Below are 18,780 nucleotides of genomic sequence, written 5' to 3'. Positions count from 1 at the left end.
CCTGGAACTAGCTCTTGTAGATCAAGCTCTCCTCAAACTCACAGAGATCTGCCTGCTTCTGCCTCCCAAGTGCTTGGATTAAAGGCATGTTCCAGCACCACTTAGCCTAGAAAAGAACAGGATTCTAAGATAAAATAATAAAATATAATAGGATTTTTTAAAAAGCACATCAGAGTTGGACACAACAGACAGATGTTCCGATTTTGGTGTCACTAATCAAAAAGTCACTCTTACCATTCCCAATAGGTATAATTTTCACTGTGCCATGCTGAAAGGGGTTGATGCCATTATGGCTGAAAATTGAAGAACTTTCCTTCCTCTTCTTCCCCCTCCTCTTCTTCTCTTCTTTCAGTGCCCTAATCATTTCTGGATTCTCCTTTCTTCCCAGTTTCCTCCCCTTCTTTCTTAATCTTCCTACTCTTCTTCTTCTTCTTCTTCTTCTTCTTCTTCTTCTTCTTCTTCTTCTTCTTCTTCTTCTTCTTCTTCTTCTTCTTCTTCCTCTTCTTCTTCTTCTCCTCCTCCTCCTTCTCCTCCTCCTCCTTCTCCTCCTCCTCCTCCTTCTCCTCCTCCTCCTCTTCCTCCTCCTCCTCTTCTTCTTCTTTCATTCACACTGTTTCAGCTTTACACAAGCTAACCACGCTCAGCAATGCATTGGTGGTACTAAGACATCCAATCTCAGTTTGTTCTTATGTCTTCTAAAAAGAAGAATAGTTAAATAGAGGTATTATAAGTAAGCAGCTGAAACTAGAAACCAGAAAACCTTTATAAAGGATAATTGAGAATGCTCATATAAATGTATAATTATTTTGGAATAATAAAAGAAGTAAACTTTTTAACATCACTGAATCTCATTCTAAGAAATCTTGACAAGCACTTCTGAATGGATTCTCAATATTTATTATTTGTTAATAGCAGAAAAGGGAAGCTTCTTATGGATAGCCTTAAAATAGGCTCCACAATCATTGAAGGTGGTGACTTTTTGGCTTGTTTTTAGATAGAAACTCAGCTATTCACAGATGTATAACATTTACTTTGGATTGCTATGTCCTTTATAGAGATTCTGCCTTGTGATGTCTTTTATTGTTAATGTGTTACTATTTTATGTCCATCAAAGAAATTTGCTTTATTGGAGCAGAAGGAACAAGACAGTTTGTAGTAAATGGAGGCAGAGATCATGGAGGAGGATCATTGGATGAGACTTTCAGGCCTCAGTAATCACTTTGTCATTTATTCAAAGTGAGATGAGATGATAGTACAATGTGTTAAACCAAGGGATGGTGTGTTCTTTCATTGGTGAGATCAGTTTCCCAACACATCCAGGTAAGAAATGTGAAGATTATTCACAGATTTGAATGGGCTTAAGAAACTAAACAAAATGGAATTAGTGACAGAAATGGTTTGATTTTGAGGAGAATAGAGAAATAAACCAATAACTGCAGTGGCAATGACTGGAATAGTTAGGAGAGAGAGAGTTGTTTTTGTTTGTTTTTCTTTTTAAAAAAACTTTTAGCATGTAGACAGCTCTTGAAAGGCACAATTTAAATATGACTACTGAGATAGTCAACTGTCATTGTTTACTTAGTGTTTGTTGATAGTTTAGTTGGGTATCAAATTCATACTGTGAGTTGATTATTTTCTAACATTTTAAAGGTTATAATCTAGCACCTGTTGTTGCTAAAGAAAACTCTTTTACCCTATCCCTCTGAACCCCCTCTTATTTGAAATACTTTCCTGAGATTTTCTATATTCCAATGCCTTGTAGTACTTTTCAGTGATAAATATAGGCTTTTAATATATAGTTTGGATTCCTTCTTTAGCTTTGTAAAATTAACATTTATAACATTTTCTGTTATTTTTCATAATTGAATTAGATCCTTTCTTTTGGGAACTTTTGTGAGATTTATGTTGGAGATTATCAGTTTATATCCCATTGATGATAACTGCTCATTCAAATGTTTCACAGATAATTACAGTGTTCAGCACAAGGAAGCAGTTCCAAGTATAAACTTTCAGTATCACATTGCCCAGCAGTTCTGGCATTGGTCATATTTTAAAGTTATTTTTAGGTATAATATTTCTCATTGGCTACCCAGTTTTTGAAACCAAGTGAAATATAAAAGCCTAAAAGTATGCTGACATCAGTCTGACAAAATCCAGCTCATTAAAATGTCCTCTCTCATTTTTTATTAATTTATTTTTACATCCCAACCATAGCCTCTTCTCCCTTCCTTCCTCCCACTTCCTCCCCCTTCTCACCTCTGCCCCTCAATGTACCCCCTCCTCCATGATTGCTTAGAAAGAATCAGGCCTCCCATGGGCTTCAGCAAAGCATAGCATACCAAGCTGCCATAAGACCAAGTACTTCCCCCACGTATTCAGACTGCGCAAGGCAATCCATCATGAGGTACAGGTTCCCAAGAGACAGCCAAAGCACTAGAGACAGTCCTTGCTCCTGTTGCCAGGAATCCCACATATGGACCAAAATATACAGCTGTATATGCAGAGTGCCTAGGTCAGTCCCATGCAGCCTCCCTGGGTATTTGTTTAAACTCTTTGAGTTCCCATGAACCATAGTAGTGGTTTCTGTGGGTTTTCCTGCTAGGCTCCTGACTTCCCTGTTTTCTACAATCCCTCCTTCCTCTCCTCAGCAGGACTCCCTTAGCGCAGCCCAGTGTTTGACCCTGGGTCTCTGAATCTGCCTTCACCAGTCACTGGATGATGGCTGGCTTTCCAATCTGATCACAGGGGATGGCCAGTTCAGGCTATGCATTCACTGCTTCGAGTCTTGCTCAAAGTTTCCCTTGCATCAGGCTTCTACCCCACTCCACAAAAGTCCCCTTTCTAGTCATCTCTTTCAGCACCATCCCCTTCATCCACCTCATAACCCTTCAAATTCCCAAGCCCACCAACCCTCAGTCCAACTACGGGATCTCCTCTATTTCCCTTTCCCAGGGAGATCCATGAGTCAACCCCCCACTTGTCCCCTCTTTGTTACCTAGGCTCTCTGTGTGTGGATTGTTTGGGTATCCTTTACTTTATAGCTAAAGCCCACTTATGAGTAAGTATATACCAAGTTTGTCTTTCTGGGTCTGGGTTACCTCACTCGGGATTACTTTTTCTAGTTCCATTCATTTGCCCTCAAATTTCCTGATTTCATTGTTTTTTATTTTACTTCATTTATATAACATTTTTTTCATTTATTTTACAAACCACAACAGTTTCTTCTCCCTTCTCTCCTACCGTTTTCCCCCCAGTAGTACTCCATTGTTTATATGTACCACATTTTCTTTATCCATTCTTCAGTTGAGGGGGCACCTAGGTTCTTCCCAAATTCTCGCTATTGCAAATAAAGCTGTTATGGACATAGCTGAGCAAGTGTCCTTGTGGTATGATTAAGTATCCTTTGGGTATACGCCAAAGAGTGGTATCGCCCAGTCGTGAGGTAGATTGATTCTCAGTTTTCTGAGAAACTACCATACTGATTTCCAAAATGGCTGTACAAGTTTGTACTTTCTCTTTTTCAATTCCTGTTGTTTTTTCATCTCTGGCAAATAATGATGATGTGATCCTTAAAACAAAATATATGCAAATGCAGAAAGAAAAAGGAAGGGGCCATCAACAAAGAGAGGAGTCCAACAAAAGTGACAGCACGTATTTTTTAGACATTTTACAATAAATGTTTAAAAGAGGCCAAGCATGGTGGTGGCACACCTTTAACCCCAGTCCTTAGGGGTCAAAGGCAGGCTGATCTCTGTAAGTTGAAACCACCCTGGTCTACAAAATGAATTCCCAGATAACCAGGGCTACACAGAGAAACCCTGTCTTGGAAAAAAAACAGAAAAACAAACAAAAACAAATGTTTAAAAAACTATTCAGTTCGAGGACAGCCTGGTCTAGAAGAGCTAGTTCCAGGATAGGCTCCAAAGCTACAAAGAAACTCTGTCTTGAAAAAAATAAAAATCTATTCAGTCTCACCAATCCCTAACTGACTACCAATTATAACAATGGCAGATTATAATATCCATTAAATTATCAATCATAAGAGGAAAGAAGATGTGAGCAAGCAACAGTAATACAACAGTGACTGTGAGATATTGAATTGCCCTGTCTGTGTGATAAGAGTGGAGACTGGAACAAATGAACGAGATCAAGAAAAGTCTCACCAATTCTACCTGGCTGTGCAGAAGCAGTGCTTCTGGGAGCACAGCAAACTTCCACCCTCCACCATCCCAGAGAGGTTCACTGCGATGTTTTCCATGTTATTAAAAAACTGGCAACACTATATTGATGCACCTGCAAACATTTCAATTGTCAGATCATAACAAGGAAACTGAGGCCAAATAGACAAACATAGACATTCAAGGTTTCGAGTGAAGAACTGATTGTTCTATTCCATTCTTTAAACATATAAGGAAAAAACATGCCAGTTTTAACTCATTGAATTGAGTTCATAGCCAAAAGATGGGCTGTGGCTCGCAGTTGAAAAATCACTTGCCTACATGGCCAGTAGTAGCTACCACATGAAATACTAACTCATGTGGTCATTAAGTTTTATGTCCTTAGTTTTGTCTATAATGAAGTATGAATGGGAGATACTACTCCTCCATGGAGGAGGTGAATGCTTCCCAGCTTGTGAAGATTTTTTTGTAAGATACAGATCTTTCCACCTTCCAAATACAGCCTGTCATGGATCCCTCAGGGATGCTGAGTGCTGCTCTTAAGTCTTCTCTCCACATCCCTTGCAACTTTGGCAAGCAGATGGGATCTTTCCCATTGGCCCAGCATCTTATTGCAGCACCCCCTGTTACTCAGCCTTTGATATTAGAAATTCATTCTCAGCATATTCAGATAATAGCAATAAAGTTGGGCTGATTTCATTTGGATTACCAAAGAACAAAAGGCCTTTTCTAGCTGGGAGGCAGGAGGGTGGAAATATATCCAGTGTGTACTTTGAAAATTCTAACAAATAATTTTCTAGAAAAATGGGGAGACTATATCTGGAAAGTACTTAGGAGATTCTAACATAAATGAAACAAAACAAGATAAGAAGGGAAAACATTTTATACAAAGCCATTTTAATTTTCTTTATAAATTTTATTAGAAGATCTCATCTCTTCCTCCTCCTTACTCTTTCATCTCTCCACATACATGCACACATATGCTTACTAATTTCCATGTAATCAATTGTTGTCCACTTATAATAAAAAATCAAGGTTGACTCTGTAGACGTGAAAGTCTTGATTTAGCTCATCTTCTTGAAACAAATGCAAAGTTCCCATGTCTACAGTTCTGTTGGAAGCAGAAGGTCTCAGTTTACCCTGTTGACATTATCAGAGTAACAGTTTTGTATTCAAGTGGTTATAGGGAGCCAGGACAGAAACCTAGAAAGGAACAGTCCAGACTGTTTTTAGATGTGCTCTTTCCTATTCTCTTGGTCTAAACACTTTTTTAATTTTATGAAGCCCCTAGTGGCTTGAGATTTGAAAATTTGGTTTAGGGTAACATGGGACAGAATATCATTTATTTTCTTTATTAGACCAAAGTGACATTCTTATCTAACAAGGACTTTGCCTCTGCCAAGTCTAATAATTTCCCCCAGTAAAACTACTGACAAGTTCTAACTATTCCAAATACATCTGGCTTCAACACTGCAGTGGGGTTTATCACTCTCTTAATAAAAAAAAAGGAGAAGTTATTCTTGAAGATTTATAAAAGGGCAGATGCAGACTTTATACACTTATGTGCTCTCCTTTTCTATAAATGTTGGATAGCATTTTAAGTTAAGTTGCTCTACAAGTCTTTTCACTCATTCTCCCTTGTTGTACACTGGAATCTGAAAAGTAAGGAGGAAAGGATTCCCTTCCAATGATACATTCAGAAGACCGAGGTCTGCATAGTAATCCTCATCATCCCAATCTAATAGGAGATGGAAAGGAGGTGCTCAATCCCCCAAATCACGTGCCACTTCTACTCATGACTTGATAGCCAGGACATAGTCATGTGACCACGGTTAGCTACAAGGTTGTCTGTGAAATGTGTTTAACTGGACCCTGTTGCTAATTCAAAGTAGAAAATGTACTTAAGAATGGCAACCAGTAACATACTTAAAGCGTATTGCATTAATCTGATGAATAGTCATTTGTATGTTTAGTCAGAAGGTATATCTATGTTGTTTCGTGTGTGTGTGTGTGTGTGTGTGTGTGTGTGTGTGTGTGTGAACATGAATTGTAAAGAGTTAGGAAAGCAGTCAAGTCTAAATAAGAATGATGGCTAGGACATGGGCATTTCCAACAGAAAAGGTAATGAAAATAGATTCAAAAAATAACTGAAAAGATAACTTGGAGAGATGAAATGGGCAATGAAATGGGATCTAGAGAAAGCCTCTAGAAAAGACCTCCACTTCTGACACGTAGTACAAACTTGACAGCCAGTTAGTTATCGGTACCCAAGTTTTGTTTTACAAATGTGCTTTAGAGGTATCTACTATGCTGTCAGTTTCTGTGTGTCCAAAACAATTTCAAACAAATTAATGACAGAAAAATCACTGGAATTCTCAATGCTGGTTATTGTTAATTATTCAATGGAATGCTCTCTCTGGGCTGGTTTATCCTAAAGGAGTTTGAATACATTCATTACATGTCACGAAATGGTTCATTTCATACGTACTTCAAAAATCTAGCTATACAAACAGGTCTAATAACCAGCACACTAATTCTGTCAACACTCATGGACCACAGAAATCTTCTTGTGGTAATAGTGTGTACAGGACTGTTGGTTACTCAATGGAATATTCTCCACAGTCTTGTGTGTGGAGTTATTCAGTCCATACTTATTAGGAACCATGATTGGTCCAACTACACGAGTAGTTACAAGAACCATGGCACAATTCCACACCTGGGAAGTCATCCTTTTGTATGTTGTATCACTCATGTATGTAATTCACTAATAGTAATTTGTACCTTATCTTGATTTGTGACCTTTTTCATCTGTGAGAGCTCAATTATATGGTAATTAAAAACTATCCAACAAACAAAGCATGGATGGGATGTGTACATCTGTAACCACAACAGCCAGCAACTAAAGACTGACGCAAGACGATCAAGAGTTTAAGGTCATCCTGGACTACATAACAAACCCTTTCTAGGAAATTTCTTCAAAAAAAAAAAAGAGAGATAAGTAAAATAAATAAAAACATATCTAAGTGCAAGCTTCTTTTCAACGAAATGTTCTTGGATGGTCAGGAACTTTGGTGGCTTGAGATGAAGGAAGAAAGCAATACCTAGGACATGCTAAATGTGTTCTCGTTAGAGACACTGTTACAATGACTAGTTGAATGTCTAAAATAAAATGAAATATTCTAAGATTTCCAATCCATGGTGGTATTTTAGAATTTGTTCTTTCATTTATTTCTTCAGTTAAAAAGTACTCAAATGTTCTGCACTCTGAGTCCTTGGCAAACTCAAGTCCAGTACCAGTGCATTTCTGCTTCTTTGCCCTTGCACTTCTTAGAGGTGTTTCGTCTATCTTGTGTTCCATCTATCTAGATGAGAACCATGGTCTGTCTTGAGTTCTAGCATTCAACTCTCTTCTTAAACATAGTGTGGCATCAGGGAGACGCCAGCTCAGCTTGACCTTCACTGCAGCTGGAATCATCCAAAAATGTTCTGGGCATAGGTCAACAGCTACATCAGATGAAGCAATCATCTGGCAAAATTGATATACTCTTCGAGCACCAGGTGTGTGTGTGAGAGTGGGAGAGACCACAAGATAGAGGGTTATTAATTTATGGAGATTTTTTCGGAGATTTATATACCAAACCAACAACTCCTAGAAGCTAACAGACCATGACAGCCAAGCAATGACCAAGAAACTTCTGTGAAATTCTACCTTCAACCCCAGCTTCTCCACCAGATTTTAACTAAATCTTTCAGATCTTCTTTCAAAGGTAAATGAATGGAAACGAAAATTGAAAAGATTCTTGATATAAATTCTGACAGGAATTATAATGATACCTAACCTTGATTCCAGAAATATCTGGTTTGTATTCCTATATGGTTAGCTTTGATTAAAAGCTCCTAGAGTCAGGTCAGGTCTCCTTTGCTCCCACTGCTTGCTTTTACATTTTTAAAAATGAATTTATGACCTAGCTAAGCTTGGACTATTTTTTCATTGTTGTTATTCTACTTTATTGATTCCTCTTTTACCTAGATTTCCCTGTATCCTTCTTCGATCTAATTCTCCAAATAATTCTTTTCCAAGTGCTGGCGAGGACTGGCAAAGCCTTTGACTGCTTGTTCCTTTCATCACTAAAATGTAATTTGGGCTTCTAAAGTCTATTCATCAAAGGCAGGGCTAGGTTCTTGAGCATTACTCCATTTGTTGAGCTGGTACCATTTGAAAGATTAAACTTTGCATCTGGAAATGCTCCAAGGTCTTAATTCTGCTCCGTGTTTTCCATTCCTGCATTGAATTTACATTGATGAAAACACCCTAACGATCTTGTATACTCAATTTATCTTTCTCTTTCTCTGAAGTCTAAGGGACGGTCATTTTGAAGAAAAGGAAAATAAAGGTTTTGTCCTTCTAGGGTTCGAGCTATAGATCTTTGCCTATTAAATCTGATGTCTTAGGTTTCTTCCTGTCTGGTTGACAATAATCACCTTTCTTTGCCTGCTGTGATAGAATCCATCATTTTCTTATATCCCTCTGAGGCATGCAGGTAAACTTTCAACAGAAGAACATGTTCCCACCACCTCCAAATACCTTTGAAAATACTATCCTGAGGTCTTTGTCTGCTCCAACAATAGTTCATTTAAATCTAGGTTGCTGTGTACTCTGATAGAGAGTAGAGACCCCAAAAGGATCCTCTAAAGAGAGAAGAGAAAATCACTCACTGTACAGGAGAGGTTTATAGAAGCCAGGGCTTCTGTGAAAGTAGAGAAGAAAATCACCCAACTTTACATGGAAAGAGGTAGGCATTGCTGCTAAGAGGCTTCTAATTGAAAAGACCTTGAGCTAAGGTTCAGGGGAAGGAGTGGCCAAGGTGATGGAGTTGGAATAGGAAAGAGAAAAAGGGCCCAGAGATTCAGAGATGGCTTTGTGGACAGAAGAAAGAGAAAGTTTGGAAAAATAGTAAAGAAAGGAAATGACGTGGTAGAACGAGGCCAGATGAGATCACACAGAGCTGGATGTACATTTCTGAGAGTTTGTTATTTATGCTAGAGGGCTTGAAACAGGCAACAGACCTGCTGTGAGAGAAGAGCAAGCGCTGGTTTTTCTGTATGGAAAGTAGATGTTTCCCCACCCACAAGGTTCTAACAGTATTATTTCATCTAGATGTAAGAGTTGATTGGAAGCAAATGCTTCTCTTAGCTTTGTCTACACCTTTGCCATACTTTGAAGAAAACGTCACGGAGAGCTCGATCCACACTGGGAGTGGTGTATACATAGCGAGCCAGCTGAGACAGGAGGGATGGGAGTCCCTGTGTGTCCGTACTTGTTACAGTTTGTTTATGCCCGATGCCTAACCATACATCAGAATATGAGAGTTGATACGTATGGGCCTGGGAATGAGTGTGTCCGGTTGTCCCCTGAAATGCTTCTTGAAAATAATCCAAGTGGCAGGCTAGAGAGAACATAAACACTGAAGCAGCTCATCTGGCCGGGAAGAGGTGACCGGGTGCTCGCCTAACCAAGCTGTAGCCACCTGCAGGGTCTTACATTTCTATTCCCCCACTCTCTGCACCCCTTCCCTCATCTATAGATGGAGACTGTTAACCTAAAATGGTTCTTAGGATTCCATCCCTCTTCCAGGCTCTGTTTTTGATTCTGCCCCCCTCAGTAGTTTTCTTGGGCCTCATCATGACTTTCCTTGACCTCTAATACATTATGATCAATAGGAATTACCAAGGTTCTTTGTCATCAAACAAGTTACATCTTTAAAAAAAATTTAATTTAGTGGCATGGGTAATGATTTTCAATGGAAAAATTCATGATTCATGCTTCTGATGAAAAATAAGTAGAAAGTCATTTACACAACCTCACCAATTCTTCTTTACTTTTTATCCTCTTGATTTTCTGTTTATCTCTCTGGTAGAAGCAGAGTAGAGATTGGATGTGCATTCTGAGGAGACTGAGGAAAAGGCTAAAATGGGAAAGCTGACCTCATCAATTCCACACAATAGTCCATTGTCTTGCAGCTTGAATTTGTGGCGTGAAGTAGAGGTTAAAATTTGGTATAGGCATAAAAGAGTGATTGATTAACTCCTGGGGTGATATAGACAACCCAATGAGGAGAATGATATTTGATTGCGATTTTGAAGGTTAACATCTAACAGCAGCCTGGGAAGCAAGAGAAGACAGTCCATGAGGGTGATTGCTGAAAGTCCAGTGAAGAGACGCGGTAATGGTGTAGGGTGGAGGCAGAAGAAAGCACTATGTTCCAGGGAAAAGCCAGGATGAAAAGAAAAAAACACACCATCTTTCTCAGTGCTAACTTAAATGTGAGAATAAATGAAGAAATCAGCATTCAGCTCGGATAACTGAGTGAACCCTGAACTTACTAAGTAGATAGGAAATTTTAAAAAGAAAAGATAAACCTACTTGACAATTAGATAAAGATTTGGGCCAGGTGTTAATTTTGTTTTGTTTCTAAGTGAACTCAGAAAATAAGATAAGAATCAGGTTGACTCTAGGACTCCACTGAAACCGAGTTCACGAGAACTGAGTGACCCTAAGTCCTGGGAGACAGCAGCACCTGTGTCTGCATTGGGACATTCTTGTTTACAGGTCAGAGAACTTTGTTTCCAGGAAGATTCAAGAGACAGCTCCAGTTCAGGTAGGAGTTGTTTTAGATGCTGACAATCATCCACTTATACTATTTGCCACTGTCTGAAATGTCTCCATTTTGTTAGTCAGCATTTGGGAATCCTGTTCTTTGAACAGCTTCCTGCAGATTATTTTTTTTAGCCTTTAGAAAGTCAATGAAAATTCATTATCGAGACACATTTAGCTATGTCATAAATGTCCAAATCATTCATTTACTCCATTATAATCCTTACTATATTTACCTAGTGCCACGTGTGGAAATTTGGCTTAGAACTTTTGAAGGAGGCAAACATCCAATTGCCACCTTTTGTCAGACCTTGCCCAAGGTTGTGGTGAAGAAAAAGGAATTGATTTTTTAAAAAGTTGTTTTGGAATACCAAAGTAACTGTTAGTTTTGAGCTTCTTCTGCCATCCAGAGCATTTGGATCAATCGGCTTCTTCATTTTAACATATCGCTGTTCACCAGTAACTTCATTGGAAGAGCTTGAAATGTGAAAATTCCATTCAGATCACTTTAATTTGAAAGGAAGAGGAATGGTTTGTTTCTATTAGACAAACTGCAGAATTACAAAATCCACTCAGTGACATTTTGGGTGTCTATCTCTCGGGCTTCCAAGAGACAGTGTGTGAAGAGTGCCAATTCACACTTTGGGTCAACCTGTTGATTCCAGTTCTCCTCATTGTCCATCCAATTTAAAAGAAGTACATTGAGGTCCTTTAATTATAATTTCCTGAGAAATACTGTGATGGGCTCCTCAGAAAGTCAATATAAATCTCTTTGGAATTAAATGTGTAATTCAGGAGGATGAGAAACACGCCCCCCAAGATTGGCACAGTGTGCCACCAAGATAGACAGCCCGTCACCACACAGACCCCAGTCAGTGATAGGTTGCAACCTCAGTTTGGATATACTTTCCTACAGACTTATTCCAGTTTTTAATTCCCACGTTTGGCCTTGAATTGAAATAAAAAGCAAGGCCAACAAACTCATGAAGACACCGTTTTCCATGACGTTTTTCTCGTCTTCCCTTGCACAATCTCATGCAGATCTATGTGTTCAAAAAATCAGTTCTGCCGAGTGGCCCATAGGTAGTCAGACCCCTGTGCCTGATTTACACAAGCCAAAGTCAAGATAAAAGGCCGATGCTCTTGAATAAAATCTTTTTGTTTTCCATTCCTTGCTGTGCTAGAAACAAATTCTATTTCAGCTGACTACTGGGTTTGTTTTTAAAAAGTGAGCTCAGAAAATAAGAATCAGAAGATGGTTTTGTGGCCCTCGAGTTGAAATATAGGAAAATTAATGACCTTAAGATATGAGAGAACATTTCAGTTGTCTTTGTTGAGACATTCTACTTTTCAGGTGTAAGTCTTCTTATCCCAAGAAATTGTAGGAGACAAAACTATATAAAAACTATCTGATTTGTTTGTTGTAGCTCATAACAATTATCAGTATATATTATTGCAAAGTCCCTTTAAGATCCAAATTTCTACATACAGGTAAGATTCAATCGCATATTATCTTCCTGACCAAGGAAGTCAGCCTAGGACTCAATTCTGGACTTTTACAGCCTGTCTTCAATTCCAATTGCTTCTGTAACAGATTACCATAAATGCAGTGGCTTATAATACCCTCTTATTGCTTCACAATTATGTTGATAGCAAAGCACACTGTGGCCCAGTTGGGATCTCCTCTTAGAGTCCCCAAGGAGGGAATGAAGTATCCTAAAAGCAGGGTTATCCCCTGGAAGCTCCTTCCAAGCTCATTGGACTTGTTGACTGATATCAGGTCCTCACTCCTATCAGAGTGTTTCGGTTTCCTTGGTAGACAGCCAGAAGCCAGTCTGTGCTGCCAGGGGCTGTTTGTACCGCACCTCAAGCTAGTCCTCCACCAAAAACAGATAAAGTCCTTCTCAAATTCCTAATTCCTCTGCCCCACACACACACACACACTGCAGTGTCTGACTTCCTCTTCCACTCTCATAAGCTCCTGTGACGGGATAATCTCCTTATTTTCAACAGTTGCTTAGTCACCTTAGTTATCCCTGCGATGTCCCTTGACAGCAGCAGTAAGTAAATCAGTCCGCATTTGACGGAAGAGTTAGGAGGTCTTGGAGGGATTTCACCATCATTGGCTTGCCCAAATGATGTCATCAGTGACATTTTGAAACGCTGCCTGAGTGATTGCTTCTCTACCTGTGGATCTCTTTATCTTGGCCTGCCCAGGTCATCAGTGACATTTGGAAACATTGCCTGAGTGATTTCACCTTTTCCTATGCTATTTTTTTTATCTTGCCATTTCATAGAATAATAATTTTGTTTCCTAATTTTATGTTTGTTATTTCAACCATTTGACACAGAAGATTAATGAAAAGTCAAGTTATGAACGGGGCATAGAGACAAGAGACTCTTCAGTTCTAGGACAGTTTTGTCTGGCTACGTGGCAAGTTTTAGGACAGGCATGAAACCTCATCTCTGAAAACTAAAACAGAAAGAAGCAAAGAAGAAAAAGTTAAGGAAGAGAGAGAGAGAGAGAGAGAGAGAGAGAGAACTACCATACAATTCAGCCATTCAATTCTTGGGTATACACTCAGAAACTTCATAGAGTTATTTCCATATCCATGTTTATTGCTCTTCTATGACAGCAAAGAAATGGAACCAACTTACATGTCTAGCAATTATGAGTGACTAGTAAAAATGGGACACACCTACAAAGAGGAATCTCATTCACTCACCAGTGAGGGAAAAAAGTGAACTCATGAAAAGCTGTAAGAAAGTGGACAAACTTGGACGGTATAATTTTAAGTGAGGGGACCTAAACTCAGAAAAAAAGGAACCCATACGTTCTTTTCTCATATGCAGACCCTAGCCTACAATGTATGCGTATATTCATGTAAACAGCTCTGTGATTATAGTATAGAATATTATAGAAAAGAGACAAAGAGAAGTTCAAGAGGATGGAGTGATAAGAAAAGACAGACCACAGGCAAAAGGACAGGACACAGGAGTCATGAAAGAGGACATAAAGCTACATTTTTGCGGTGCTTTTGGGTTGCTTTAGTTTCAACTCCATCAGTTCTTGGCTTTTTATTTTTTGAGGTAATAAGCAATCAGAAACATAATTGATAATGAAAATGTGAAATCCTAAGAAAAGTTCCATTTGTTTTAAGTGGTCATTGTTCTGTAAAGAAGTTTATGAGATGCATAGAGCTTAGGCCTGGGGAAGTGTTTGAGTGGCTACCTTGATCTAGCTAATCTTAATCTGCTTAATCAGCTTAATCTGGTGGTTTTGCTTGTCAATTAACTAGAATACATTGACTTTATTGAAAATGTATCTTATTGATATTAATGTTATCCAGTTTTTTCTTTTTTAATGTGACTATAAGAAAGTTTAAGGTGATAAATGTGACTTGCATTTCTGTTAAATCAGTGGTTTTCATCCTTCCTAATGCTATGACCCTTTCCTCATGTTGTGGTGACTCACATCCATAAAATTTTTTTGTTACTACTTCATTACTGTAATTTTTTCTACTGTTATGAATAGTAATATAAATACGTGGTATGTGGATATCTGAAATTCAACTCCCAAAAGGGTTGAGACCTACAGGTTGAGAACCATTGTATTAGACTGTTCCAAAACACAGTTATTATTGCAGTCATTAGCAATGAATGGTCTAAGTTCAGGACCCTGTGATCTTAAAGAATGAAGTCATTTGTATGCGGCAATCGTCTTAGTGATGAGACATGACATTGATCTGCCTGTGTTTTCTATCTTTCTGGTATCCAGTCAGTTTAGCCAAAGCAGCTTCTTTCTATTTTTATGTATAGGCTTAAAAGAGGCAAGGTGATGACCCCATGGCATTTAGTGAACATTCAGCCCAGCCTTTAGGCAATGTATTCAAACAAAGGCCAAGTGTTCTTGGAGGCTCCAAGGCAAAGAGGTGACTATGATGTTCCTTGATCAGTACAACTCTTTAATAAACTGCTACATGGGCATTCATGGATTATCACCAATGTTATGAGTTAAGGCCAACATTACTGTGTCAGCTTTAATGCTATCACCATCCTTGACAGCCCTGTGCACGGGAAATAGTAGGATGTCTGCCTCTCTCTGTAATTCCAATCTCAAGTTTACTATTTCTGTTCTTTTTGTTCCTTCTCGTTTTTTTCTTATTCTCTGACCCCACGATCATGTTTTTCGTCCATATAGTTTGCGTGCTGAGAAGTAGACAATATAAAGGCAGGTGTTAGAGATATTGAAAGCCCTTCCAGACCCTGCCCAAACAAAACAGATCTTTGTGAGCCTAGGAGATTCACTTCGTTTTGATATTCTTCTAAACCTCTGTTTTCTCATTCGTTACATGAGGTTCGCATTTGCAGTATTTGTGTGAAGAGTGAAGGAAATAATAAGATGCCCCATGTATTTCTTAAATTAAAAAAATTCTAATGCAGATTCTTTGGTTAAAAGACTGAGTGTTGCACAGCTGCTGTCCCTCCTCCGTGGCGAGTGGAAGAACAGAGAGATAAAGAGCCAGGAATGTCAGGACATGGGTGGCCTTTCATAAATGCCAGGGATTGCACGTGGCTTCTCTCAGAATCGTGGACTGGTACTCGAGGAAGACAGTCAAGGTTGCCTGTTGAGTGACCACCAGGTCACCACTTAAGCAATACTGTGCTGGCACTATAGTGTGCATGACAATAGTTGACTCCTCTCACGATGCTTTTCCTAGAAGAGCTGGTTGCCTCACTCTTAATTTGTTAACTCCCAAGTACTTTACCCGAAAAGAACAGCTCTACCCAGTAAAGTTGAGAAAAACAAGAGATTTCATTTCAAATGTTACCAAAGTAATTCTGTTTCGGAGAAACCTGTGTTTCTGATATTTGCCCAAAGAGGCAGAGACATGTGCATTCCTTAAAGATTTAAAAGCACTTGGGACAGTCTGACTTGCTAAATCACTCCCTGTTAAATAACTGTCTTATCAAGACAGGGAATGCTTTTGTTTGGAGACTTTGTTCAGTGAGAAGTTGCCTCTCATAGTCTATTAACCTCTGCTTATGTGAGCGGAAATGAAGAGCATTTCTGTCTTGGAGCAGAAAAGAAATTCCAATATCTTTAAAGTTGTTTAAATAGTATTCTTCTTGTTCTCTATGTTCTAACAGAGTCATTCGTAATCATCAGCCCTACACAAAAAACCACAAACAGCTAAAGACTAGGGAGAGCTGGAGAAACAGTCTTCTCCAGGGAAAAGCACACCAACTGGCTATCCCAAACCAATGGTCAGCTCCCAGAATACACACACAAGTAACATTGTCCAGACTGAGCAAGTTATATTTAGGAATATATAGGCATATACTTGGATACACATAATAACAATTAATAAAAAAAATGTCATGAATTTGAAAGAGAGCAAGGAGGGATGTATGGGAAGTTTGGAAGAAGGAATGAAAAGGAAGAAGGAAAGAAAGTTATGTATTATAGTCTCAAAAATAAAAGAAAGACATTTCCTAACTCAGAATTTTAAAGGAGTTACTTTAAAAAAGTTACTTTTCTTTGGAAAAGGAGTTACTTTTCTTTGGAAAAAAAGAAAAACCAGGACACTAGTGAGGGGTTTTCTTTTTCAAGTTATGATCTGGGGGAAAGATGGCTTGATCGAGGAAATGGTATAAAGTAGGGGCGCTCTATTCAAGTCAGCACCGCAGAATTGATTTTTCTCTTTATGGAAACATGTCTGCATCGTGAATCCGTGAATGCGCCAAGTAAATAAGTCTGGGTGAGCTGAGGACCCTCTAGACCAGTGATTCTCCACCCTCCTAGTGCTGCGACCCTTTAATACAGTTCCTCATGGTGTGGTGAGCCCCAATCATAAAATTGTTTTCATTGCTACTTTATAGCTGTGATTTTGCTACAATTATGAACTGTAATGTAAATATCTGATATGCAGAATACCTGATATTAGAGTCCTGTGAAGGCCATTTGACCCCCCCCCCCCAAGAGAGATTATAACCCACAGGTTGAGAAGCATTGCTCTAGACTCTAGAATCTAGAAGAGAAACCTTCTGGGAATTCCTTCAATTCCTTCTGGGAAGTTGCTACTAAGTATTAAGTGTACTCAACTGGCTTTAAGTACACTGTCCCTGACAGTATGGAAATTCCTGTCTAAAGAGGATCACCATGTACACCCCCATAAAAAGAGCTCCAAACATCTGGCTGCCAACATGTTCTTTCTGCTTTAAGTCCATAAATGAAGGGGAGGCCTCACCTTCTCTGTGTTCTCCTTACAAGGGTCTCCAGTACAAGCCAACACTCATATTGTTAGACTTTATCTACTCAATGAGCTCTAAAACTCTATACTAAAGAAAATGAATTATCTGAGCCCTGTAAGAACATCAGACAAATTTATTGGCATGCTATATCAAACACCTGGGGTAGTTCCCACACAACTGGAACTCTGTGTAAGAGCTTTAAATTCCCTACATAACTAAACACAAACAGAGCATTCCTGCATAGCCCTAGGAAACACAAGTGACTTAAGTGGGTTTGTCCCTTTTCTGCACCCTCATGTGATGTAAATCTATTTCTTTACCACCGACACAGTCTGCAGTTTCATACAGAACATAAGTTAAGGCCTTGCTCTTGGTCTAATCCATGGGAACAATGTGGTACTATTTTCAGAACTAGAATAATTATAAATTTATTGAAGAATGAAAAACTGATTTGAATAGGCCATTTCATCTAACTTTGAGGGATTTTTAATTTAAAAAAAAAAGTCTTTATACTAAGTAAAGTTGAGTAAAGCCTGGATTTGAACCCATCTTTCTCTGGTTCAAGAATACATTCACATAACTAATTAGCTCAGCCTCTCTGTAGAGGAAGCTGAAGGTAAGATGGCTATGATAATGTCCACAGACCTGGGTATGTATCTCGGAGTGATTATTAACCAAACAGGATCTGCTGACAATGTCATTAGATGAAATCAGATGTCCAGGGTTCACTCCAAAGCTCCCTTAAATTTTATGTTCAAGTCAGCAGATTCCTTAATCTTTGTACCTGATTCTTCACAGAGAGCTAGCCAACGACAGTCACTCTTCCTGCCAGTGATGGGCTAGATCCAGTTTCTACTGGCTTCATATTGGTACCCTAAAATCAGCTTTGGCAGAGGTATTCACAGAGGTTGGCAAAAAGAGATCACGGTCCTTTTTAATTCTAAAGAGACAGTAATGAGGCACTTGCCGCTGCACAGCAAAGGCCTGTGACTCAAAGGTGGACGCCCTGTGGATAGTCACACTTATGGAAGTAAAAGTACCACTCCCTCTAAGCACCTCCTGCAAAACCTTGGGCAAATGTCATCACGCAAAGGCTCCAAAACCTTTGGGTTAACTGTGGGTTCCCATTGGTCTGCATTTGGGAGGACCTCCGAAAATATGCTCCTCATTCTTGTGTTTCTAAAAAGTTTTTAAGTTGCTTATTGATTTGTTACAAAATATGTGCTGTTAGTGCAATGTAAACAAAAATGAGCCATCTTAATGTAAATATAAATATATAAACCAAAAAAAAAATGTATTAACCAGTATTGCCAAATAAAAACCTATTGCACACCACGTGTTTTAAATTTTCAGCTAATCACATTTGGGAATAAGAAATGAATGTTCATTATAGTAACATATTTTAACTGACTCCATGATCTAAATTATAAGTTTAATATTCAGTCAATATAAACATTAAAAATGTATCCATTTTGTAGCAGTTTTTCAAAATCTATATTTAGTTTATCAACTTTAGCTGCCAAGATTTTTATTAAAAATACTTTATCTTAATTTAGATTATAAAATGCACAGCTGGAAAAGTATATTCACCTTCTAACCTTTTCCAAATACGCTTAAGTTCTTAATTAAAGCAATCACTTATGACAAAATGATGTATAAAATTATTTTATTCCTCAGTCACATTAGCCATAT

The 18,780-nt window shown here is 38.6% G+C and overlaps 1 protein-coding gene across 4 annotated transcripts in view; it reads left to right on the top strand.

Annotated features, from left to right (window-relative positions):
- Nucleotides 1–18,780, top strand: part of Ghr (growth hormone receptor) — a 236,782-nt gene that overhangs the window by 81,682 nt on the left and 136,320 nt on the right. The window contains exon 1 of one of the 4 annotated variants that reach the window (XM_048428407.3): nt 7,801–7,945. The exons of the other annotated variants lie outside the window; for them this stretch is intronic. The gene's annotated coding sequence lies outside the window, so the exon portion shown is untranslated. Of the gene's footprint in view, nt 1–7,800; nt 7,946–18,780 lie in introns of those variants that run through there. 4 annotated transcript variants of the gene reach the window in all.

This window comes from Myodes glareolus, chromosome 15 (assembly GCF_982192425.1).
Source record: "Myodes glareolus chromosome 15, mMyoGla1.1, whole genome shotgun sequence".
NCBI classification, from domain to species: Eukaryota; Metazoa; Chordata; class Mammalia; order Rodentia; family Cricetidae; genus Myodes; species Myodes glareolus.
This window is presented reverse-complemented; position numbering and strand designations above follow the sequence as displayed.